The sequence below is a fragment of the Thunnus thynnus genome, chromosome 24, assembly GCF_963924715.1.
Source record: "Thunnus thynnus chromosome 24, fThuThy2.1, whole genome shotgun sequence".
Taxonomy (NCBI): domain Eukaryota; kingdom Metazoa; phylum Chordata; class Actinopteri; order Scombriformes; family Scombridae; genus Thunnus; species Thunnus thynnus.
In genome coordinates, this window is record NC_089540.1 from 7,294,436 (window position 1) to 7,322,045 (window position 27,610).

The following is a 27,610-nucleotide window of genomic DNA, read 5'->3' on the forward strand; positions in this document are numbered from 1 at the left end:
AGATGTGCCCTCTCTTCAAAGACATCTAACAAAAATGCATGGGTACATGGCTAGAGAGTAATTTAAGAAAATCAAATCGGAGCTTTTTATAATTACGTAAAAGCCAGAGGAGCTGTGTGATGCTGGAGAACAGCTTGTGCTTTATTTATTCATATTATATTATACAGTATGTGCATGACAAGATTTGTTGCTTCTCCCAGATAATTCCTCTAGTCCTCAAAGAGAAGCCATCGAGTTTACATTGTCGTTTTTTTTTCTTCGAGGGGTCAGACTGCTTGCATACCCCGATGTTATTTTGATTTGTGCATCTCTGCTTTTTATCACTGAGCTGTTTCTACTGACACAGACTAAACGAGACTCCCCACGGACCAATTATTTTAGCTTTCTCATTGGCGGCGCAGCTTCACTATTAGTGTGGACTTATGGAAAAAGCTAAAGCTCTATATGATGTCCTCTGTCTGTCTGTGTATGTATGTGTGGGTGTGTACACACATTCGCGTGCGCATGTTAAAACTGACAGGGCGGTGCGTCAGCGTGCTTCTATTATGAGTCTTCACAATAAGAGCTCTGTCTCTGGAGGCAGCCTGTCCAGCACCAACGGAGAAACCAAATAAATAAGATGGTGCTGCAAAAAAAAAAGGAGAGGAGCTGTCAAACAAACATGAAGAGAGAACGCTCAGGCCTAATGAAATTGGCAACACGAAGACAGAAGGGGTTTCATGGCGATCTCATGCCGGTGTAATGATTCCGTACCCTGGATTGTACCAATTCCAGCCAATTTCAGACAGGTGTTTACTTGGACTGAATGGCCGGTGCCTACGGCTGTCTACACAACAACACATTTCATTTAGATTGGTGAGTGCTATCAAAGTGGGGAGTTTGGGGGAGGGGAGGGGGGGGGGGGGGTTGAGCTGGCTGCTGTATTATATTGAAGTCTGCTTGAAACATTCCACGCACGGATGCTTCCAAGCTTCATCCAGCCAGCTGTTTTTTTAATTGAAAGTACTACAGCTTCAAAGGGTAGAGTTTCACAAAGTTTCTCAATCAATGTCTTTGCAGTCATTTTGGAAATTGCATGTCTATTAAAATTACATTTAGAAAGTGAACTTGTTTTTTTTTTCACTTTTTTCTCACTCATGAGAGACATGCAGACATAAAAATGCATGTCTGTTCATAATTTTACATCCATTTATTTTGTCATTTGATAATCATGAGAAATCCTAACTGTGTTGAAATGTACTTCACATACGTTTTACTACTTTAAAGGGTTGATTCACCCAAAATTACAGGTTTCATGGGAACTGTTTCTTTGGTAGAAAGAAGTTCCAATTAGAAACGTTCATATGTCTGTGTATCATCAATAACTGAGACCTGGGAAGTCTCACTATGACATCAGGTCTCACGTATGTTGTCAGCCCCACAAATAAAATTTCTTTCACCTCCGTTGTATTATTAATAATTTTACCTCATTGTGTGACAGATGCATTGAAAGGAAAGTAATTTCAAAACAACAAAAACATTTCCAGCACACTGACTGCAGGAGTATTTATTAGTTGACCGTCTGTCTGACCTTCATTGGGCGTTATTAGGGTGGAGGCAGAAATTTCAAGGTGATTACACACCTAACCTTGTGTGTTCAAAGCTCTCAATTCAACGCTCGTGCTCGAGAAGATGTTTCTCGGTCCGCTTGCAAGCAAACTCTAGTGCAGTTTGTTTGATCGATTATAGCATTAATTCAGTTTTTAATTATTAAATCCCTCTGTTGATCATGAATTTAAAGGAGGCAATCTCATATCTGTTTAAGCATGCATATCTCATATCTTATGCAAAATCATTTGGTAACCTTGGTAACACATACTGTATATGCATCAGCATGTAGCTACAAGATTTCCCTAATAAATCTAAGTAAAAGGGTGTTAAAGCAGAGGTGTGTTGAAATGTAGCAGCCGCACAGTAACTGTTTTGTCTTTTTTCCTCATTTGGACCAAGTGAACAGATGTGAAAGCAAAGACTGACATCTCAAATTATGATATATGATGATATTAAAATGTTGTTTTTGGGTGAAGCAAACCTTTAAATATAACACATAAGATAAGCAACCAACATGTTTCCTCTCACAGGATTCAAATTTATATATAAGTAGCATTTCTCTTGAGTTTCCTTGTAAAGTTTTGCATGGACTAGCTTAGAGCCTGACAGTAACAAAACATAAATTTCAACCTCACACGCACCTTCCAGTAGCGCAGGGGTGAAACGGACGTTTGGCACACACTCAGGGACAAGGACCTGATGTACAGCGCTGTTCACCCCCAACAAGTAATAAAACACTCAAGGAACGGCCTCTCGCTGCCATGGTAACAAATGTCCGTATAGGTTACCCCCGGTGTGTGGCGAAGAGACGAGATGAGTTACCGGTGTAAGGGGAAAGTGGAAGATATAACCTCAAAACGGAGGTCAATTATGTTGGAAGTTATCCATGGCTTAGACCAGGGACATTGCTGCTGTCACACAGGATAATAGCTATTACTGACAGGTTGGTAAAAGTCGCGGAGTACAACGCTGAGCAATAATTTCTTAGAGGCTATATGCCAGTGGTGTCAGCTTGCATCTATAAGGTATGCCTCTCTGCAAAAAAGAAAAGAAATAGAAGGCGTTCTTATAGGTCAGAGACAACAAGACGCTGGAAATTTTGATAAATAGTCCCTGGCAAGTCTTCTGTGCAGTGCTTTTCTCTCCAATTTGTTTATTTGCTCGGGCCCGTTGTGATGCATTACAGATCTATATAGTTCCTAATCCTCTGCAGCTCAGGCTTTGACAGCTTTTGTGAAGGCACACATAGCGAAGAAAGCAGCAAATTCCCTCCCTTTGTTTTGTTCGGAGTCCTAAAAAGTGTGCATACTGTATGTGAACATGCCTGCAATTTTGTGTATTTGGGGCAATCAATCTCTGCCTCTGCGTCTGTGTGTGTGTGTGTGTGTGTGTGACTTACAATAAATAGTGCCATAAAGTTTACATTCTGGTTTCCTCCATTTAACAGAGTCTCTGCGCCACTGCAAGACTGTAAAAATTACAGCTACTGTCAATCATTTTGACTGACGATGTGTTTAAAGAAGAGTTCAGAAACTACACATAACTTTAATGCTAGACAGGAGAAGACTCTCATTTCTTTCTCTTTTTTTTTAAATCTCCTTTTCTCTGTGTCTGTTTCCTGCAGTCCCTCTCTCTTCCTCAGGCTTGCTCATTCTTTTTTAACAGTCTCCTTTTTTTCTTCTTCTTCTTCTTCTTAGGCTCAGCCTTTGTTTCACTCCCTACTTCTCTCCTTCACTCTCCGCCCTGTCTCTCCCTCCCTCTGATTTGTTCCTTCCCGTCTTTCTCTTCCCTTCCCTCTGAAGATGGCCTTCACACAGAGTGAAGGGGAAAATGAGCTCGGTGAGAGGCCAGTCCGGCGCGGTGTAGTCAGACCTAGAACGAGCAGCAAACTGACAGTTCACACACACACACACACTCGCGCCCACGGCTACATTAATTGAGGGAAGCTCGGCAGGTGCACTCAGGTAGCGCTGTCCGCTGTTGGGAAGTGCTGATGCTTCAAAAATGACCGCCGCTGATAGTAATGCTCCTGTCATGCATCAATCAGTAGTGCAGGTATCATTATAGGCATGCAGGGAAGGGCGAAGACTGTGACTGGTGAGAGTTGACTTAGAGGTAAGGCACGGCGCTGCTGGGGAGGATACATCTCTTCTGATGTATCATATGGAAACACAACTTAGCAGTTTTAATGGACCTGACAGATGAGCCAACATTTGTTCCATGGATTTCTTTATAAATTAATGTCATAACACTAACATTTTCATTGTTTTTTTCGACAATCAAACTGTCTTTGTCATAACATGTTCTGCTTTATTTCCCCATCTGCTGTTGATATCCTGACTTCTGACACTTTGGGACTTAATTGGCTCTTCCAAAAAAATACTTTGGATGAAAAAAATAAAAGGTTTGCACTCTCCAGATGTCTGTGAATTTACCAACATCAAGATTTGTATTGTAACATCTAACACGTTTCTTCACACTGAAAAACTGATATTTTGCAAATAATGACTGATTGAGGCTACAGTGGTAGAAGAAGTGATACTTCTGTACAACTTACTGGGAAAATGCTTAATTACTTGACTGAAAGGTAATTAATTTTTCAGTCAAGTAAAAGTGTCTTTCTCACTGGCTTTCACCGTCTTTTCCAGCCCAGTTTCCACATCTCCTAATTTATGGCCCAATGCCAAAGTTCAATAGCAATGCAGGAAGAAGTGTGCCCTTTATGTAGTGTCACAAAATAAGAGTGTGGTGGTTGTGATAGAGGATGGGCGTGTAGTGCATCTAACTTTCATGAGGGAGACCCGAGTTCCCATCTTGTCAAAAACCTGCAATTAGCGTTCACCTTTTTTATTAATGAGAACCTCTTTACATACACTTATATATTCAAAAATATTTGTTAGATTTACATAAACCATCCGATGTTTTCATTGTCTGTCCTTAACCATACCATACTTTATTTCCCATATCCACAATCTTTCTCTCATCAATTGGCATCCACTGATATTGTAGAAAGAAATGACTTTGAAAACAAGTTGGTAATCCAAAGTTTGCAGGATCGTCCAATATCAACATTCTGTCTTGCCAAAGAGTTGGGGTTTTCATATTATATTGCTGGATGGCACAAAATAAGTGTGACATTCTTCCTGTATAAAGAGATGAACCCTTTGTAAGGCGTTATTCCGCATATAACCCCACATTGCGTTTGCCATTCTATTTAATTGTTATCTATTACTACAGACAAAAAAATTTGCACAACTACATGGAGCCTGGGTTGAAGAGTGTCAAAAACAACTAGTCTTTCAATCAAGCCAGATTTCCTTTCAAGTGGATATCTGCTGACAGGAAGGCTGATTTTAAAAATCACCACCATGACTCAAAGTAGAAGACGTGACTTCTTGTTGGGAGTTTTCACTTAGATACATGATCCATCAGCCTATAGAAGAACTCCAGCTGAGCAATAATTTACTGTACATTGACTATTACATACTGTACAGCTGTTCTGGTTGATTGTCTTCAATAAAGAGGCAGAGGAAACAAATGCACATAAATGAGAGGGAGGAGAAACACTATAGAACTAATTGGTGGGCGACACAGGCTGCCAACTGTATCAACTGTAGTCTTGTGTTGGCAGTAATTATACCAAGGTAAAACTGTTAATGTGGAAATGATTTATGAAGAGTTTGAAAATACTTTGAACCTCTGACACTTCTGACATGTTTTTTTAACACCATTGTAATGTAATTTATGTGATACACACACATCTTTTTACAATACAATACATGCTGTGTGTAAAGTCATCTTTGATACCTTAAGGAGATACACTGAATGGTACATCCTTTTAGCTACAAAGAGACATTTCATCTGCAAAGGACCCCTTACTGGGAGTAAAACGACAAAAGGAAAAACTTGCTATCTAATGTGGAACCCAACAGAGGTAAATTCTACCTCTAAATGTGTCCTCAATATTTCATTTCCCAACATGCAAATCACACCCTGAAGAGAGATTTTCGTGGTAAACAGGGACAGCTTAGAGAAACAAAATTAGCACAGGTCACCTACTTGTCAGGGCTGTTTGGAAGGATGGAAGGGATGCCACTAATAAGGGAGATACTGCCTTTTCAGAAGGGATGCACCCACATAAACACTTTTATTACTCTATTACAGAAAGTGTAGCCAAGATGAAATTCTACAGCCATTTCCGTCCAGCCACGCTCCACTGAAAACTCAAGGGTCATGGCTAATTGGTTGGGAAATTTTAAATGAAAGCGGTTGCTGGCCAATCATGAGGAAGACTGACAGGAGTAAACGAGATCAACAAACAAGGCTTGTGATTATGCAATTCATGAGGGATGTGCTAGAATTTTGGCTATATTAAGAAAGAGCTCTTCCTTTTGGAGCTGTAAGACATTATCTCATTTTCTTAGTTCGGTAGCAGTCACTAGTTGATGAGTAACCCCTGAACTGGTCGCTGAAGTGGGAGTTGCAAGAACTGTGAGTAACATCCAACCAATTTGAGTTTTCAGGCCGGGTTGGAGTGCTAATTTCCTCACCCTGCCAGATTTCAGACGAGACCTTACAAAGAAGCTTAAATTACATCCTAAAAAAGTCCAAAAATGAGAGCTCATGACCTTCAAACACTCAGGTTCCACTGCTAAATGTATCTGGAGTTATTATCCTCTCATTATTTAGACAAAGGACTACCATTTACTCAAGACATACCTGGAAGACATTCAGGCAACAGACTCTTGTGAAATGAACAGCATTTCACAGCAGTTGGCTACAACAATGAGTCACCTCAACTCTTTGCTGACTGGTGACTGTTTATTTGATTCAGCTCCAAATAGAACAGGTGTTGTGGAAACATGACCGATAAGTCTACAACTAACGATTCTTTTTTTTGAATAATCGATTAATCTAATGATTGTTTTTTTGATTATTCTATTGATTATTTCATTTCATTAATCCATTGGTATATTTGCCTATAAATAATAACCATAACTTCAACCATTAATCTTTCAACCTTTTTATTGAAGCATTTTCTCATAAAAACACTCAATTTACAAATAAAAATTTCCCAGCATAAAAAAAATGGAATCAGTGACATATTTTAACATGAAATCTCTGAGTGAAGGAACCATTTCAAACATTAACTTTTACCTAATGATACTATTCATCACAAAAGTTAAGATTTATGCAGTGTAGACTTAATTAGGAAAGGTGTCTGCCATTAATTACCGTAGATAGTGTTGAGTATGCTTTTACTTCAGTGGAAATGCACTTGTACTATTTATCTGCAAAAGGTTGCTCAAACCAACGTACAGCTTAACATAAATGGAAATCTACGTTGTTTAGTTTTATAGGACTATATGCACATAACAAACTGCTTATGACCTGTAAATGCACTGAAAAGAGTACGGTCTTGACCTGCTCTATGTGAAAAGTGCCCTGAGATGACTTTGTTGTGATTTGGCGCAATATAAATGAAAATTGATTGATTGAAAGCAGCGTTTCCATCTTTGTTGAGTTCTTATCTGAAACACAACAGATAAGGACGCAAAGACGACTCCCAGGCCCTGGCTACCAACCAACAATCAGACAAAACTCACTGTAATAGCGTTAGTCCATAAGCATGCAGAGCACCATTTTATTAGGTCTCTATCAAGCACTCGTTTCAAATCATAATGCACATTTTACAGATGTTCATCAGTGCGCTTTTCCCACTTGTGGCTCATTATTTTGGAATTCCTGCTTCTTTTGGTCACTGTCAAATGATAGAGGATCCAAGACAGATGATACAAGTGCCACAGAATATTCTTGCAAACAAACAGGTATTTGTGAAAAATGAAATGAAACTTCAAATCCTTCATTCATCTGTAACTGAAAAGTGGACTACCTCATACAACTATCAACCAGACAAAAAAAAAAAAAAAAAAAAAAAATCCATAAAAATCAATCTGTGTGTAGGCAAATCCAAACTTTACTCCCAACACTGCCTTGACAGAAACGATCCCTCCGTTCAGTTGTTTATGCTGCTGCTGATTGTCTCAGATACAACTGGCTGAGAAAATCATTCATATCTCCTGCATTCTGATGAGTTGTTATTGGCCAATTATTTTCCTCCGGCTGTCAACAGAAATGAAGCTGTATTTCTGCAAGCATGGCTAACAACCCGCAGGGAGGCCTGTCTGACGGGTGTGTGTATGGTAGTGGTGTGTGTGTCTGTTTGGGAGGGGTGGGGGGGGGCAGATTACACTACATAAGGCAAACAAATAGACTGCCTCCTTATTGTACACTTCCCCTCCCTCTCTTCCCGCTCTTTTTTTCCCACTTTTCATGTTCCTGTCCATATTCCAGCACTCTTTTTTTTACTTTTACTTTGCTTCCCATTCTTTTATTCCCTCAGCATCGTCCTTGTTTTCCCTTATTATAGTTTCACAGCTCTCTACATGCAGCTCTGTCTGGTTTTGGTACAGACTGTTCCTCTGTCTCTTGTCTTTTTTTTTTTCTTCTTCTTCTTCTTCCTCTGTCGTCCCCTCATTTACAATGTTCTTGTCTTACTGCTGCTGTCTTCATACGTCTCTGCTGCTGGTTTTAAGTTTGGTCTCATGATTTATTTGTCTTATTCTCTCCAATTTTCTTGTCTCTTTCAAATATGCACATACATATTCACAAAGAAACCCTGCCTTTACTGACAGAAAAGCACTCACATGCGCCATCTATGCACACTGTGTACACACACGCCAACGCAGGGCAAAATAAACAAGAGCAAGCAACTGACACACTCTTAGACTCGGTGCAAGAGAGCCCAGGCATAACAGGCCAGAAACAATTAAGTGCAGAGAGGAGATGGGCCCGCTAGTGAGGGACATTTACATTATTGAAAAGGACTTTGAGGGGAATGGTGGAAGCTGCATGCACAAAAAACACACACACACACACACACAAGCTGCCTGCTTCTCTGTTGGACATACCAAATAATGATCTCTCCTCTGTCTCTCTTTCTCCCTCTGGTCTCAGTTTCTCTGTCTCTCTCTCTCTGCTCTCTGCCACATCTGTCTTCCTCTCCACCCTCGCTCCGTCTCTCTATTGGATGTGCCCTCCGGTATCATCCAAATCACAATCTAATCTTTACAAATGGCATACCTACGGAGCTGCGTGATGTGTCACTCCGCATCAGAAACTAGGCCCAAATGGGAGTCTATTGTGCTTGACATTCCCCTCGCTCCTTTGTCATTCCATCATGTAAAATGTCAAAGTGTGTGTGTTTGTGTTTATGTACGTGTGCGTATGAATGTGTGCGACAGCGTTCTGGTAGGGCTGTATTTTTTTCTTGTGTGAGTGAGTGTGATTCCATATCATACTTTAGAACTGTGCCCTTGACTTTTGTTCGACTGTGTGACTGGATAGAATATATTTGTGAGGATTGGGTACTGTTTTGTTTTTGGTACTTTACTCTCTCTGTAATAACAAAAATGTAACTTCTCAATTTCAACAGGTTAGTTTATTGGGGTACATAAACTAACTATACATATATACATATTTAAATAACTAAATAAAGGTATGTACTAAACTACTCTAGCAATGAACTACTCTACTGAACTACTAGCAATGAACTACTCTAGCAGTTCTTTTTGAGAAAGATCAGTCTCTTGGGTAAGAACCGAGCCTGTTAGAAGAGGCCTGGACACAGTAATTATTTTTTTTCCAAGTTGGCCAGCATTAGCATCTGGTCCCTCTTCTGCCACTACCACAGGATAGGATCCACTGAGCTCAGGACTGCTGGGAAGCTCCGGTACACCTGTACCTCTTTCTTGGCCTTTTCAGTGATTGAGGGGTCACTGATGTCCTGGTCTTCATCTTATAAGAGCTTCCCAAGAGCTGAAAGTTTTGTCTTCTTATGCAGCAGTGGTAGCTGAAAATAGAAAATGGGCCTCATGATTCATCAAGCATTATTATCTTATCAATAGAAGAAGTATGTCAGTAATGTCCATATCTTACATGTGCTGCTAATGCGGCTGCCTTGTCTTGTAACCCATCCTCCTCCTCCTCCTACTGCTGCAGCAGCTCTTCTTTTTCTTCTTCCTCCTCCTACTGTGTCACATCTCCATCCTTTAAATAAAGCATACACAACAGTAAATTAAAACAAAGTGTATGTATAGAATAGAACACACGTCTACTTCATGATGAACAAACCTTGTGTCTGCTTGCGAGTGTGACAGCTTTGTGACTGCCTTCTCCGGGATGGGGATGGGGAGGATCTGCCTTGCGGTGGCGCTCTTATCAGAAGACGCACAGACTGTAGATTTGTAAAGGACCCTCATGGTGTTGAAGAAGTCTGCACAACTCCTGATGTCATCATCTGACACTATGTCCAGTCTAAGAAGAAAATCAGAAGTACAAAACACATCCATACATGCTTTGTCTCACAATCAGTCTAATTCAATTTTGATGATTCGTTATGACTTATTTTTTAATCAATAATCTATACCTATCTCTGTCCATTTCCCTCTTCAGTCGTAGGTCTGCCCAAACTGCCTGAATGGCAGGATTTTTTTTGATGAAGTGCTCTGCAATTAGGAAATGGCTGTTCCATCTTGTTCAGATATCTAAGATGATGAAAACAGACAAAACATACATTGCAAAGACATTTTTTGGTGTGACCTTAGTAGAACATAGTAAGAAAGTGGAAGAATACGGTACACCCTTCAGCTTTTAGAAATATTGTGTTTGACCAGGTGTTTCCTCAGGTTAGATGTGTTGCCATGGCCAACTTTTCATTTCACATTACAAATATTGCAGCGAGTCTTGTCTGCATCAAGTTTTGAAAAGTGTACCCGCTTGCAGCCGCTTTCGGCTCACCATTTCCTTGACTGTGCTGAACTTGAACAAGCTGCAGCTCACTCTCTCTCTTTCTCTCTAATGTATACTATACTCTCTCACCCAGATGTGCTCTCAGGTACTGAAATTTGGCACCAATTGATTTAATATGAATTGGTACTCAGTAGTGCTGATGTAATTTCGTCGGTACCCTTAAAACTACCGAGTTTGGTAATATCTGTGCATCAAAAAACACTTAACCTGATACTTTTGGATATGTTGGTGTGTCCATATGCCCTTAAACACAGACCTCCTTAGATAATACATGTGTGTCAGAGAGAGAAATGATTTTTGAAATGGAGAATTGTCTTTGATCGCGTGTGGTGGCATTCAAGTTTTGTTTTTGTTGTTTTAAGTGTATATTTGGGCTGAAACATATCTGTCCTTGGGGATTTGTGTGCAAGAAAGACTGACTGGGATAGGAGGAGACATGGGACTCATGGAAACGGTCGGCTAAGGCCGGCTTACAGCCAACCTGCCCCTTGGAGGGGAAGAATTCAGACCGCTGTTCTTAGCAAGAGCTTGTCAGCCCAAAGAAGCCAGAGGTCCAAAACTCACAAACAGTTACATAATTTTTAAGAACACACAAACACAGGGACACATGGTGAGCTGTTCTGGTATTGGTGAGAACTCCAAATAAAGACAGAATTTGATCCACATGTAGCATAAAAGGTTGAAGCTGCTACTGGTGTTGAGTTTGAAAATGTCAATACATGTACATCTACTTTTTTAAAAAAAATGCACTTACCCTATAGGTATTTTCAAATGTTTTTTATCTTCTATATACCTTTGCATTCTTATTTACAGTGTATCCTTTCCCTGCAGGGATCATTCAAGTTATCATCTCACCCCGTCTTACCTAATTTATAAAGTCCTTCTTGCATTGTTTTCCTTTCTCCCATTCACTTTTTGTTGCAAAAAGACTTTACCACTGCAAGAGAGTAAGGCTCGCCACGCTCTGGCTAATTTTAGACACTAGGATGCATTGACCTTTCATTGAGGGAATTCATATAGTTGCTGTTCTGGTGTATCCTTGTTTGTGTACGTGTCTGCTGGAAGACAACGGGCAGCAGAACAGCAGGGTGGTTCATGGCTGGTGGTGAGTGCAAGGACAAAGGACAAAGACGATGTCTGTTTAATAAAGATGTACAGTATCATTTATAGCTTGTGGAATGCAAATGCAATATTATTTTATAAATATGTTTTATGAAATTCAAATGTGAGCTAGTTAATGTGGGCAGGGTTGAAAGAGGACTATTTCCAGTCTTGGCTGTGTGAGTGCATTTTTGCGTTGTAATGTTTGATCTGACTATAATTTAATGGGATGGAGCATAACTTGATGGAATTGACTTAAACATATATTAAATAGTCTACTCACATCATTGCTGTATTATAAAAACTATAAATTATAGTAATTAAACTAAAATATGATGTAGCAAATGTAGCAAAGAGAGAAAGTCAAGCAGAGTGAATAAAAAATCAACAGCTATTTATTATTTAAAAAGGTCCCCATTAGCTATAAATCTACCACTTAAATCTATAATAATATAATTGTATTCAAAATATAAAACAGAAATCTGCTAATATTCTATGTTTTTCAACAAATACCATAAAGACTATTGATTGTAAGTATATAAAAAAACTAACATATTTTATTTCTCTGTGCCATAGATCTCCTTAATTATAATGAACACAGACACTGTAGTTTATTGGGTTTAATACCATATACACCATCCTGCTGCTGTATATAGAGCACTAAAACATGTATGAATCTGCCCCCAGCAGTACCCAACAAATGCACTGTTAACTACTTTTTTGAGTAACATTTGCTAAAAATTACACTGCCCAGCTGTGCAAGGAGATGACTTGTGAGTCTGTTTTAAAATGTGAAACTATATAGTTGTGACCCTCTTTTGAAAGATTTACATCTTAAGAACTGCGACAGGCTGGGGAAGCTATGAAGTATTGAGAGAAACTTTTCTACAAAAGAGGCGTTATCCAGTTAGAACAGGTACACTTGTCTTTTAATCAGTGCAGTTTACTACCCAGGCTGAGCTTAATGGTGATTCAAAGTGTATTTTTTACATTTTAAGGCTTTTTTTCTTCCATTTATATGCCTTTAAAAGAGCTCTGAGTGCTGCTAAAACGCAGTTGACCTACACAGCAGTACTGCACCTGAATGCATCCTGTGTAGACTACTGCTGCTGCTGCTCTGCTAACATGCTGCTTTCACTGCACCGCCTGTGTAGACGTGTAACGCTTTGTTGTTGCTTTGTTCTTTTCATGGGATAATCGGCAATCAGAAAGCCAGCTTTATCCGTTCAATAATTCCACAAAGTGTAACATTTCTCATTTGAAATACATATTGTAAATATCGCAAACCTGGATATACATATTACATAATCAACCTCAATGTAACTGCTGATGTACAACTAATCTACAATTACATACTGAAAGCTAATAGAGTGGATCACATCAGGATGGGAAATTTGGCCAAAATTTACTAAGTGATGAAGATTAACCTAGAATACACTATAGTATATATGAAGTGATTTCAGGGTAAATACATTTGGAGTTAATACATTAGAAAGGAGATGAAAAGGGATGCAATTGATATAAAGTTATGATTGGAGCAATTTCAAAACAATTTCTTATTGTCAAATGGCTTTTATAGAAGAAAAAGCTGTTAAGTAGCACTTAGGAAAATGAGTCTACTGAGTGATCCTTTTACTTTTGGTGATACATGGACTAAAATACCAAAAATTGAATCCAATAATGTATCCAAAGATGTATATGAAAGAACATGTTCAGAAGAAAGGCTTAAGCCTGGAAGGGATCATGTGTTTGGTCACGTATTTGCATGTGTGTGTGTGTGTGTGTGTGTGTGTGTCCACAGCTAATCTCACATACTACTGGACCCATCAGCCTAATATTTTTTTGTTCACATGCATGACCGTATGCTCAAGGACCTCTCGTTGTTGCAGTGATTCACAATTTTTGAAAAAACTATTTTATAATGCCATCGACTGCTGTTTTATACCACCATTGACTCCTCGCTCCTCTTAACCAGCCAGTAGGAGCCACAAGTGATCAACAACTGCTTCAGTTTGGAGTCTTGTTTCCTCTAGGGACAACCAATCATGCTTTGTTGCCACGTTAGATCAATCAGTACCTTGGGAGCAGGTTGTGTTGTGAATTCAAATTAATATTGATAAGATTCCTTACAAGCCTAAAGCTTAGACTTTTGTCTTTTATGATATGCGTTACGACATAACAATAGAGCAATCAGCTAGGCTAAAAACAAGGCTTACCTAGTCTGTTGCAGGCCACATTTTGGCCTTTGTCGTGGCTCAAAAACCGACATCCATAGAAAAGTTCGATCTCATCTTGAACAGGAGCATCTGCAGCTTAATTCCATACCCAATATATTATGATCCACTAAAGTTAAGCACAATATGACTTAACTAGTTTTTCTCTTGTGAATTGGGTTGGTTTTTCGGGGGCTGCCTCTATAGGGGCTTATTATGCCTTATTGTCCACAATAAGACCTTACTGTCTATAATACCCCCCCCCCCCCCCCCAAACAACAACAACAACAAAAAACAAACAAAAACAAAACAATGCAATCCCCTACTCTGCAATAAGATGTACCCCAGCATTCAGGCATGGCTGTGCCAACTCTGCATGCACACTCACATAAAACAAGCTTCTGCAAATACTACACTCCATTCCAGTGCTCATAATACACACACACACACACACACACACACACACATATACACACACACACACACACACATACATACAGACATCTCATTCAGATGCTCAGCTGCCTCCCTCCCCCACAGTGTTGTTGCTGGGGAGTGGCTTGCTGAAATATCACCTTGAGTCTTGCCATTTCCCAACCTCATTTACTTTATTACAGCAAGTGTCTGCCATGAGCAGGGGGGAATGGTGGGGGGGGGGGGGACAAACAGGAGAAATAGAAAACTATAGATAGAAAAAACACACATTCTCGTGCGGACACGTATGCATGCACAGACCACCTTAATCAGTCTCGAGGGGGACTCCATGCTAACGCGGAGGAGAGAGAGGGGAGATTAATAGAATGAGAAGGGGATGTGTGTTTCTGTGAGGATGGCTGGAGTGCCTGTGTGTGTGGGTGTGTGCAGGGCCTCACAAGAGAGGGTGGGAGGTCTGTTAGCACCAGTAGCACGAGCCAGAAGGAAATGACATCGTTGGGGTTGCCACGGCAGTGGAGGAGATACTCCCCCCCCCTCCACCTCTTCAGTGTCTCTTTTCCAGTCATCCCTCACTTCATCCATCTCTCGCTTGCTCGTGCAATCTTCCATCTATCTTTTTTGCTCTACTTGCTCTTTATCTCTGTCCCTCTCCCATCTCCCTGTTTCTCTTTATCCCCTCACTCCACACACTGCCTCTCCCTCCTTCATTTCCCCGTCGTCGTCTGGCAGAGCTCTCTATAAACATGCCAGGGACAGTGCCTCTTCTCTCCCCCTTCCAAATTGTCTTCCTCAGTCTGAAACGGCCGTGATGATTGCATTCTCACACTCCATTGTAAAACAAAAAAACAAAAAAACAAAAAAAAAAGAAAGAAAGGAAAGAAGAAAAAGGAGAGCGGATTGTCGCCGTATGACGCGGCCCTTTGTGGCATGCTGTAGGGAATCTGAATTGCCTGTCAAGCAGGGGACTTTCCAGCTTAGAAACAAGACACAATGGAGCTGTTTTGATGGGGGGGAGATGCAAAACAGAAGACCATCTCTCACAATGCCACGCAGTCATTATGTCCTGACTCTGCGTCATAATGCAACAAGCTCTCTCTCTCTCTCTCTCTCTCTCTATCACACACACACACACGCACACAAACAGGATGTGGCCCACGTAAATTATAGCTTGATGGTACAAATCAAATGCAAATTGCTTACACAAACAGAGGGAAACTGAGTGGATGTTAATGATATGACAGTCAAATGTGTTTTGAAATGTCGTTTAGCAAATACCAATTAAAGGGCAAAAAGAGCAACAATGTGGAGAGCTTTGTGTGCACAAATGATGCTGGCAAAATATTTCATACTGACATGTATCCTCTCTGATGTTTTTATTTTTCTCTATTTATAACACAAAATCATCTAAACGCTCCGGTTTAGGCTGCAAATGTTCTTCTTGTGTTCGCAAAGGGGGTTTAATTTTATATGCATTCATGCTATTTATACATACAAGGCTGAACAATTTGAGGATTTTTAAAGCTGTAAAGACAACATTGTCATACTGTCACTGTATGAAGTTGTCATGGCTAATGTGTTTTTTATATATCCAGCTGACACAGAGCCATATTAGCGCTCATTTTGGTCACACGTCTGACCTCCTGGTGAATATAAGTCCGATATTCACTCTACTTTTAGCTCTGTTTTAGGTCTCCACCAACTCCTGAGGGAAATATGTCCTCCTATAATTGCTAAATTGCACAATATGTTCACATGCTAGTTGTTTAACTTTCATGCCTGCTGTGTGGTGCTGGGCAGGTAGTGTACAGTGGGCTTATCAGAGCTTTATTTGCTGAAAAAAACAGCTAAAATATGCTAAAATGCTCTGTAGAGCCGAAGGCAGCTGCAGACTCGGGAGATGATTCTCTGTATGTTTGTTGGGTTCCTCACTGAGAGCAACACCTTTTTTGTGTTGCACATATTAATTAGAGCCAATGTTATAAAAACATTGATTAGTGCAGCCTTGAGACATTGTCGATAATGTGAGTTATAGCCCAATTGAAATTGCAGTTTTTATTTGAGAAAAATTAAGCATTCAATCCCACAAACAAATACTTGTATTCTTTTTCAGCATTGCAAAGTGATGTACTATTATGTGATCTATTTTGGTATATACAGTATAAGAAATATATATTTCATTATGACATTGATGGCATTGATTCTTATTTCCAAAAAAATGAAGAAAATAAGATGTTTAGAAGCAGCACCAGGGGAGGGAGGGTTCACAGCATTACAGCTTGAAGCCAGGAGGCATCACTGACATTTTGGGGATAAAGGTCTTGATGAAACCTTGCTGTTTCACATACACTCATGCTGGCCCTTCTAATAAATGCTAAAGAAAGGCCGGTGCCAATTTCCCAGCATGAAAACATATATGTTTTTTTTTTTTTCTGAAACAGGAGGACTCGCTCACTGATCAATAGGACAGACGTCTGCAAAACCCCCGAACCTTCCCTTCGCTGTAACTCTCCCCGCTCTCCCATAAAGTAAGTAGAACTTGCACTTTCACCGTGTCTTTTTCGCTTCACATTATCGCTGTGTAGTCCTGACTCATCTAGGCCAACTGGCGGAATAATAAGCAGAGAGGGATATTTGGTGGGACTTTAAGAGAGCTGAAACTACAGTGCTGTATTAGTGCCACTTTCACTTACTCAGATGAAGAAACACTGCCGGTGATTAAGCTTCTTGTGGATATGTGTGTTTGCTTGTGTGTGTGTGTGTGTGCCTTGGCTCCACTGGGACCCTGTAGCAGAGCCTTAAATTATACATATGTTCTCATTCCATTACCAGTGGCAACTACTAAAGCCTTCCCAGCATTTCCATTACCAAAATGAAGGGATGCACGCACTCACTTACTCACTCGCTTTCTCACACACACACATATAAGCATGAGCATGCTTAAACAGGACAGTGTTGAACTTGAGCTTTTACTCATGCAGTGACAATCCTGAGGAAAAAGTGACCGGAGTGCATCTGTGACCAAACAGTTGCCAGTTCAGATCCTCAGACAGGCTGGCAAAAATCTGGATGGTAGGAATGAATGATTAATGCTCTGTCCTCCCTTAACAACTGCCACTGAGATGCCAAAGAGGAAGGCATTTAATCCTCTTCTCCGGTGGAGCTGCTCAGTGGCCAGCGGCAGCAAACTTCAGTTGTACTGGGCAGCTCCCAGTTGTGAATAGCTCTGTATATGTGCGCGGAGTCAAATATTCAGTTTAATAATTCTGTCAAAGCGAGAAAATGTGACTGCCATGACTTATTGATCAGCTGTGGCTGAGAGAAGCAGCATTTCCTTTTTTCTTTTCTCTAGTTTTAAGATTCAGAGTCAAACGCAGTCATAAATACACTTACATGATATGATTCCACTTTCCGAAGTCACACATGATGCTAACATGCATCTATAATGGGAGATAGGGTTGTTATCTGAGAGGCTCTGATCATGCTATTGCGTGCTGGAACAGCTTGCGTAAGCCAATGAAATTACTTAACTGCATTAGCAAATTATACATCCCATACACAGAGTGTATAAGTGGTGATATACTGTGTATTACCACTGCTTCAGGCAGCGTTAGCGAACGCAATGTATGGAAATATATAGGATGTGCTGTGCAAAGCTGAATTCTCTTCAGTTTTTTTGCTTTTTTTTTTTTGTTGTTGTTGTTTTTCTGGAAGCTGTTTTAGTATTTCAGGCAGTTGGGTGAGATATGTTGGAGACTTGCCTGAACAATTCAACTGTACTCTTTTCTGCTGTGAACCTTGCTCCACTTCACTCCCTCCCACTCCACCCAGCTGGATGCCAGATCTTAAACCTTCTCCGGTAAACACCGGTACCTTGCTGTGGCTGCTTCTCATCAGCTTTCAGATCAGATCGGAGTGGTGGGCTCTGAGGAGAGGTGTTATCAGACAGCTGAACGGGAGAGGCCCGGCCGGCGCTGCAGTCATTTGAGCCCGGCTACGAGCTGAGACAACATCAGACAAGGATTAAATCAACAAACCGGACTGACCCTGGGTGACCAGGCAGGCTACTTACAACTCTGTGAAGAGAGGAGTATTTAGCCTGTTGGGGAGGAGACACAGAGGGGAAAGGAGCAAGGACGGGAGGAGGGGAACAAATGAATGAATAAAGGGAGCTATATTCGAGGAGACAGCTATCCAAAAAGGTTCACTAAGCAGCTATTCCCAACATAGACGTGATTCATGCTAGGAATATGGAATAATCAATGAATAATAAGCACGTGCCAGCACAGTAGCAGCCATGAGCTGATGGTAACAGTGATGTTGACAGGTTTTCAGTGTAGGTTCAGGTGGTCATATGAGTGGGTCCCAAGGCTCTTAACTTTTTTCAACATCCTCCTGGAACCGTCCTGAAATACAATCTAAGTCATCCCGAAATTCATGTGGACCGTACCAAATTTAAACTCTCTGTTTTTCTACATTATCAGTTAAAATCATTCAAAGTGACCATAAGTAATACATCATACAAATGATTAGATGATCAATCATCAACCTTTTTTATTTAAATTAATCTGAAAAGATTAGAGACTAGAGGTAAATCTTTCACACCACAAAGGATTCTCACAAAGTGAGGAAGACAGATGAGATAAAAACTGCCTTCAAGGAGCAAAAAACTTTTAACTGTGGTAAGTATAATACATAAAATAGATCCTGATAAAACATTTTAATGGTCACTTTAATAAACCCGTGTATTGTTTCATCATACTGATGTAGCTTTAACTTTCTCAGCTAACTTAACAATACTACCACACATTAATTCCCAGTTTATGAGGCATTTTTCTCACTGAGTGATGAGTTGAAGAAGCTACCTCAACCTCTAAAGACAGGAGGAGCTGCCAGGAGGAAGCAATAATTCATATTTCCCTGCAACCTTTACGAATGGAATATTGAATAATCGTTTTTGATTGGACACCACAGCAGACCAACATGGTGCTCTGGTTGTTCAGACTGAAGCTGCAGCAGGTGGAAGCACTGACTGTATATAGAGATGGACATCATGACAGCTTCCCAAAAGTGAAGCCAAAACATCTCAATCACCCCCTGGTGGCTGGCTGCAGTATAGGTCATAAGTCCTGCCCCCTCCATGTTAGTGGATGGGACATGATCCAAACTAAAAATCAAAGTTCATGTCAAATAAATTTTTCCTAAAGTTGATTTCTGTCATTTTAGGTTGTTTTTATTTAGCCAGTAGGTGGGAGACATGTAGCTTAGTAACCTTTGTGTGTGTATGTGTGTGTGTGTGTGTCTTGTCAAGGAGGTTTAATAAGAAGTGTTTGTACTACACAAAACGTGCAGTCACCGAGGTTTCTTTTGTTTATTTCTATGATTTCAACAGGGATTTGTTCACAATTTTAGTATTATCAGGGAAAAAATAGTTTGCGTCCCCTGGACACATCGATAGTGAGTTTACTGCATCCTTTCAGATTTGAATGTGTCAGAGATGCAGGACGCATACCTATCAACAACGCTGTGGTAAATCTTTTTTGTTTGTTTGTTTGTTTGTTTGTTTTGTTTTTGTCAGCTCAGCTTGTCTTTCCCAGCTGTTCCAGGAAGTCTCACCTCACCAGCTGCATCTCAAATCTCACGCTGCATCTTTTTTTACCATAAAAGGGATTTTACCATTTTTACCATGAGAAGCATAAGCTGTAAATGTTTTAAAGTGTAAATATCCTGCAGTCTATCCAAACATCCAGTGTTATTTTTGACCTGGTACTTGTAGAAAGAACTGCAAATATGACAACACATATTAGGAGGTTGGAATTAAATAAAAAGTTGTGACCGCATTTCCTCTTTTTAAGGTTACATACAATAAATTTCTAGATTATTAAACACCCATGTTTGCATCATATGTAACTTTTCACCTTGAGCCAGCAGTTTGCCAACCGTGCATTCCTGCATTTAAGACTTCATAAGTTGTGATGAAATCAGAACCAAATGACCTTGTCATTTTTACACCCCTTTGACTTCTTCAGTGCTAGTGCAAGAAAGGAAAAAAAACAAAAGGAAACCAAATGAAAGAATAACAATGCTGATGTAAAGGTGTTAGGTAAATAGGCCTTGTTATTGTACATTTCACTCTACTATTCATTCTTTTTCTTAAAGGTGCAGTGTGTAAGATTTAGTGGCATATAGCAGAACAGACTTGGCCAAAATGGAATATAATATTCATAAGTATGTTTTAATTAGTACAGAATCCCATGAAAATAAGAATCGTGTGTTTGTTACCTTAGAATGAGTGCTTTATATCTACATTGGGAGCGGGTCCCCTTCCACGGAGGCCGCCATGTTGCACCGCCATGTCTGTATAGTAGCCCAGAACGGACAAACCAAACACTATCTCTAGAGAGGGCCTTTCATGTTTTTCATGAGTTATGAGGCCACTGTACGTTGTCCTTTACACTTGGCGCTTGGAAGTTAGGGATGAGGGGGAGGGGTATCCGCAATCCGCAACCTCACTGCTAGATGCCACTCAATCTTACACACTGGTCCTTTAAGCAGTGTGTCCACAAGGCATCTTTTACCGGCAGGAGAGCACTGAGAAAGGTATGGAGCAAGTACCTCAGTAAAAAAAATAAAAACAAAACAACACTCTGAGGTGCATTTAGGGGCTGGGTAAAATGCAGTAATGTTTGCTAGCCAGTTGTGTGGCCAGCACTATGCAACCGCAGGGAAATAAACACAGATACTCAGGGAAGTTTCTATGTCCATTCAGCTAAAAAGCCCCCCATAAATATTCTTCACTTTTTCCTTCCAGCTTTAATATCCAATGATAGAATATACGATAATTCAGAAAAATAAATAAATAAATGTTAAGAGACATACACACATTATAAAAGCTGGATTATGACTTGAGGGTAACAAGTGATCTGATGAAGTTGGGCAAAGTCTGAGTCGTGCATTAACTATTGACAGTCAGGAAAAGCAATATTCAACATACAGTTTGTAATATCAAATATTTTGAATTCTTGCTTCCTGATCACAATTCCCATTAAGATCATTTGGAGTTGGGACTGTCTACATCAAAGGTATAATTTATACATAAATACACAAATTAGCCAAAAACTGTGGAAAAAAATGGATAAAGTGAGTAAGGTACAATACATCATTAAGCCTTTATCTTTTCTATATAAACTGCAGCATAAATGTCCAGTTATTGAATATATGACTGTTTTTGTCTGTCACACAGCTCCACAAACAACCTTGTATATATTGGTGGACATGAGAGCCTTTTCAAATCTATAGTTTCTTTGCTCTGGTCCAAATCACTGGATTAGTTTGTAAACCTGGTGTGTTTTCCCCTTGGTTTGGTTTCTCTTCAAAAATGGAAAAATCCAAGTGATTCAAAATGCATCACTAAAAGCCATGTGAGAACGTTCACTCCTCTCATTGGAGCAAAAACGTAAACAGAAAGAAGGTCCTATCTGCCAAATATCAAAAATGCAATGTACTTTGTTGCGCTAGTCCAGATCAGACCTTGATTCATTCTCCATCTAACCGCTGTAGCAACTGCTGATTTTGCTCATCCCAGTATGCAAAGCACACCTGGCTACAAGAGCTTGTAAAGTATGACTAGTGTTCAGGTCAGATGTTGGTCAGATCACGTTCCCACCACAAACGAACCGCTCCAGAATTTGTCTGGTACAGTTGTTTTTGTCCGTACCACGGTATGATTGCTGTGAATCGAACCATTGTCCAATTCAACTGGACCAAAAAGCCCTAAGTCATCTCATCTTTGTAGGTTTCAACACGCTTCAGGTCTCCACACCTCAAAAGCCTAGTCTGTCTTTTGACTTTCAGCAGTACATTATATATTTCCATGCCATGAGATTGTGTAAAACGTTAAATGTTATGACACTGACTTCTATTAAATTATACATATTATGAAACAGGAGCTGAAATTGCAATTTGTACATTAATAATTTCCCTGTTGTCCCAGTACCTTGTAAGCACTCAAAACCTCACAGCAGATACTGTTTTCATATGCAGCACAAGTTTTCAGCACAGGTTTTGCCCCTAGGGCCAAAATCACTCCAGTCAAGTAAAATATGCAATTTTGTGGCAGGTTTTAGAGATCAGACTGACTTGAACTTAAGTCTCATTCGCAGCTGAACACCGTGCACAGATAGGAAGTGAAAATGGGTTGGTCGTTTTTATTCAAACATTCATGATTCAGCTGAACTACTTTATCAGATCCTTCCATAATGGCAATGTGGTTCAGAGCTGCGGGTGGATTGAAAATAGGCTTCTGTTACAGTTCGTAAACAATCTGATAATTTACTTGGCACTGTGGAGAATAGGGGGGTGGGGGGGATGCAGAGAGCAAGCGAGAGGGAAACAGAGTTAGCAAAACAGAGACGCTGAAAAGGCATGAGGACAACTGCCAATTCAATGATAATTATACTCTCGGAAAGAAAAAAAAAAATCTGAAATCAACAGGAAAAAAAACATATTGAGCTATGGATTCCTGCCCGGGGTGAGGTGCTGACAGTATCTCTCCCTGCTATCTGAATCTGTCACAGAGCTTATTCCTCAATTTTAGTTCTCTAGAGTGCAGGAAGAAGAAGAGGGAAAAAAAAAAAAACCTCCCCCTGCACTCAATCTCATCTACGGGCAAAGCCATCATTCACACGGTCATATTTGAATTAGATGTCTAGACATACAGTTTGCCAAAGGACTACTCTGCTTTGTCGTCGAGGGTTTCCGTGCAGCCCTTATCCTCTATCAAAATGATAGAGTCCCTTGGAAGATCCCGGGCTAGAAATGAATGTGGCTGTAAATGGATGCAATCTGGAGGGGTTTCCTTGGAATGGGAGGCTGAAGTCCTGTAAAGCCTCTCTCTCAGGAAGAGAAGGGGAAAGAAACATCTATAGAATCAATATGGTATAATGTATGGTTTCATACAACAGGAAAAACAATCATATTGCTCGCTGGATAAGGGATGAAGTAAGGTCAGCCCAGCTATACTCACACTACTTGCTTACTTTTTAAGGCAGTATAAATATTTATGATGCTAATTCCCAGCATAAGTAATTAGTATTACCATGCAGTACCCACTGCCTATTTAAATAAGGGTTAAAATGCTCTTCTGAGACATTAAGAATGGGAGCCATTCTATCTGAGGTCTGGTCATGACTCGAACCCTCAATGATGACCTTGGGCATGAAAAATAATTAGAATGTCAGTACTGTTGGCTGCCCACTGAAGACCACTTTCACTTTACATAAAAGAAAAAAAGAGAGGCTCTCTGGATCACAGGGTACTTTAACTTAATGTGCATCTGTTGGACAGTAGCAGATTATATTAAAGCTTTTTAACCATTCATATTATACAAGAGACTACCTACTCCTTTGTAACTGTGTGAATGCAGCCGCTTGACCATGTTCAGCATGCTAACACTTGCTAATTAGCATTAAACACAAAGTACTGCTTAGGCTGATGGGAATGCCATTAGCTTTGCGGGTATTTTGTCACAGACCAAAGTATTGGACAAGTCAAACTTTTGACCTGATTATGGCGCCAGATGACAAGTGGGATTCACCAGAGTTATTACAATTAATCTTGAGGACAACATGGATTTCTGTACCAAATTTCATGGTGATCCATCCAATAATTGCCAAGACAATTCACTCACAACTATAAAATGTGTGTGGCACTAAAGGAAAAGTCATGGGATTAATAAAGTCATTAGGATACATTGTCATACTTAAGTTCATGTTAGTGGTATCATATAAAAATTAATGCAACATTAATATTTTATACGTGTTTCAACAACCGATCATCAAAATTTTAAGTGGAATTTAACTGATTTCACTCACCTTTGCAAAAACAAACAAAAGAAGTATGTAATGTATGAAATGTAACATGTCAACTTGTCTTAATAATTAATTTCCTTATTGTTATATTTCCATGAAGGGGGATTTGTTGTTGTTGTTTTAGTTTACTTAGACTTACTTAGACTTAGTCTGTCTCAGAAAAGGATTTATTTTTGTCGATGATAACAGCATTCTCATTAATGTCACGTCATGTTTTAATGCTAAAATTATTTATCAGTAAGAAGCGCGGTCGTGATTTTCCTTCGAGAAAATTAAGTGCCTGCGAGTAATTAATGATTACCGCCTAAATACCTCAAATCAACTGTCTGTCAGCTCGGTTTTACAATTCAGTCAATGTCTAAATGTCACTCAGTATTAATGTCTCAATTTCTTATTACTAAGTGACTCAAAATCTAATGAAATTCAAATGTTAACCAGTCGATTATAAGTTGAATATTAACTTCAGATGCATTGTATTCCTTTGTTCTCTATCAGCACTCCTCTCTGTAACTCTGCCAACCCCTCCTCTTTAACAGTTTATGTTTGTAATAACCACTACTTTCCTACTACCAATAAACCAAACAACAGTGTCACTGACCATTACACATTAATTGATGCCTGCTGCCTCTTGTGCTATATAAAGGCTTGGCCTCAAAATCAGATCAAAAGGTGAGCGGGGGGCTGATTATCATCGGGAGTTCATGAAGTGAAAAGGAATTTGTTCATGACACCTCGAGAAAACAGTTCATCCCGGCACCAGTGATCCATCGCCCTTTATGCGCACCCTGTGCACTGATCACTCACCTACGCTTGACCTCCACTATGCAGACAGCTCGCCCACACTCATGCGTCCATTTTCACTCATCTCACCGTGCCGAAAATTGCACCTCCTCTCTGATTAGTAAGTATTATTTATGCACTCGTGATCCTCGGTCTTTCACCCTTCTGCTGCCAAGAAAATACAGGCCGGCTACAATCTTTCATACAGATGAGTGCGGGGTTCTCCGTGTGTCTGATTCTTGTTTATGTGCGTACAAATTTGGGGGCTTGAATAGGTGCACCCGAGTATATATGTGTGTGTCTGTGTGTGTAAGTGTGTGTGGGTGTGAGGGTGGCAGTCAATTAAACAAACAGACACTGTCCTTGGATAAGCTTTCTGGGTTTCTCAAGCACCTAGCTTCGATTCAGGGAACACTACAGTTCTGTGTGTTCAATTCCCAGCTGTATAACTGGCTCCATCATACATGCTGTGCACAGAAAGAGGGGAGGGGGGAGAAAGAGAGAGCAGAGAAGGGGAGGGGAGGGAGGTAAAAAGATGGAGAGAGGGAACTGGAGGGGGGGGGGAGAGGAAGAGACAACACAAGATAGAAACAGAGACCTAGAAAAGGGAGGAGAGAAAGAGGGGATGGAGCCATTAAATTCACCACACAACAGTGCCATCTAGTGGGCTCCTTTTTTTCCATCCATCCCTTCATCCCTCCTTCCCTTTTTTCCTTTATTTCTCATTGTCCCTTCCTTCTCCACTGCCACACTACCTCCTGAATCTTGCATCTTACACTTCTTCCTATCCTAGACACACACACACACACACACACACACACACACACATACACACATACATCACACACACCAACATGCACACCTACACACATTAATATGCATGCACGCCTGCACAGATCCCTGATTTGGCATACTAAAGTAGCACTGACTGGTAATCTTCCCTGTGTACTGTGCCCATGTACTGCAATGATTCAAAACAAGCAAACAGGACACACACACACACACACACACACACACATACACACACACACACATACACACACACACACACACACAGTGAAGAAGTTGCTAGCCAGTATAAAAACACTTGTTTGTCCCCGCCGTACTCTTAACCTTGTTTACGTCTAATTTTCTGTCCCCTTACATTGCTTTTTTAACCTCCCCCTTTTTTTTTCTCACCCCTTTAACACATTCTCTCTATCTTCCTCTGCCTCCGTTCATCTCTCCTTCCACAGCACTACCACCCAGACTGTAAACAGCGGTGATGGATTACTAATTGTCCTACTCTAGATGCAGTGGGGTGGAGACAGCTGTGGGTGGGTGGATTGGGATGTGGTGGTGTTTGCGCGTGTGTGTGTGTGCATGAATGTGAATCATGCAATCAGAAAAATAACAGGGTTATTTAAATAAAAAAAAATCCTCTTCACACGCAACGGTGTCACATGATCGTGTGTTCTGTGTCATGCAGTATATGTTCTTGCAACATAAGCCATGAGATCTGATATGACATCAGACATTTTGACCTTCACAGTAAGCATATGTCTTTGATTGAGCATTTGCAGTTTGATACCTTGCCCATTAGATTTGCTTTGATAGCCATAATTAGGCCCTTTGGGGGGATCTGCTGCAATCTTCAAGCAATAAACTCTGTCCTCATCAAAATAAAGCAGGGCTTCACTGAAAAGGTGGTTTTCTCAAGTGTAGGTTTTACTAAGATATGACAAGAATCTAATAATAAAATAAATAGTAATAAATAATCCAACCAACATACAGATTTAATAGCCCTCTCTTTTGATGGGCAGTGGTGGTAGCACTGACTTCCCACAGTGGCAATTTGAACATCATGCTCAGAGGCAGACTGTCTGAAGGAGCTCCATGGTGTATGAAAATAAAAGCAAACAATTAAAAACAGACCAGACTGAATATATTACAGACAGAGATTGGTTGGATTCCCTGTCGCTAGCTGTCAGTCTGTTCTCTTGAATTTAGTGACTTTGGCTGTGCATATAAAGGTGATGCAATGTTGATGCAAAGTTCCAAAATTTGAGGTGAATGTATGTAAAAATGCTCCCTAGAAGTAAAAAGCCAGGGCTTCTGCCTCTGTTGCTAAGGTTGTTCCATGGGGTATTCACCTTGTCCACTCACATATTTCGAATTGAAATTCAGGCTCGAAAGATGTATTTGAGAAGTTTCCATTTTGAGTGAAGAAGAAATTAATCATACTACTATTGTTTGTTTATGACGCCTCTGACAGACAAGCTGGCCAATCAGTAGTGTGCTCTTTAGGAGGGGGTCTGTAATGAGACAGGAGTTAAAACAGCCTATTTCAGACAGAGGCTGAACTGAGGGGCTGCATAAAGACCCAATATAAGATAAATAAGGAGCTTTTTAATTGTAAATCATACAGTGAAAAAGCTCAATGTTCCAGTGGAGCCCCAGAATAAGATATAGACCTGGAAATGTGCATGACACATCTCCTTTAAGTTTTAGACTGTTGGTCAGATAAAACAAGCAATGTGAGGATGCCACCTTAGGCGGTGATGGGCATTTTTTGTATTTTTATAGGTTAAATGCTTAATAGATGAATTGATAGAATAATCAACATATTGCTGTCGCAGCCCTAAAACTGAGTGTAGAAGTTCATTCTTGAAAGTTGTATAATTTACTCATCTTTTGTGGCTCTAACTCTTTGTCAGGTCTGAGAAAATGACTCATGTGACATCACTTGAGCAATCTACTCTTTGGCTTGGAGAC

The 27,610-nt window shown here is 40.2% G+C and overlaps 1 long non-coding RNA gene across 3 annotated transcripts in view; it reads left to right on the forward strand.

Annotated features, from left to right (window-relative positions):
- The window catches only part of LOC137177397 (uncharacterized), a 212,021-nt gene that overhangs the window by 45,231 nt on the left and 139,180 nt on the right, over nt 1–27,610 (forward strand). For all 3 annotated transcript variants that reach the window (XR_010926101.1, XR_010926100.1, XR_010926102.1), the window contains exon 5: nt 16,649–16,735. This is a non-coding gene — a long non-coding RNA (uncharacterized lncRNA). The remainder of the gene's footprint in view (nt 1–16,648; nt 16,736–27,610) is intronic.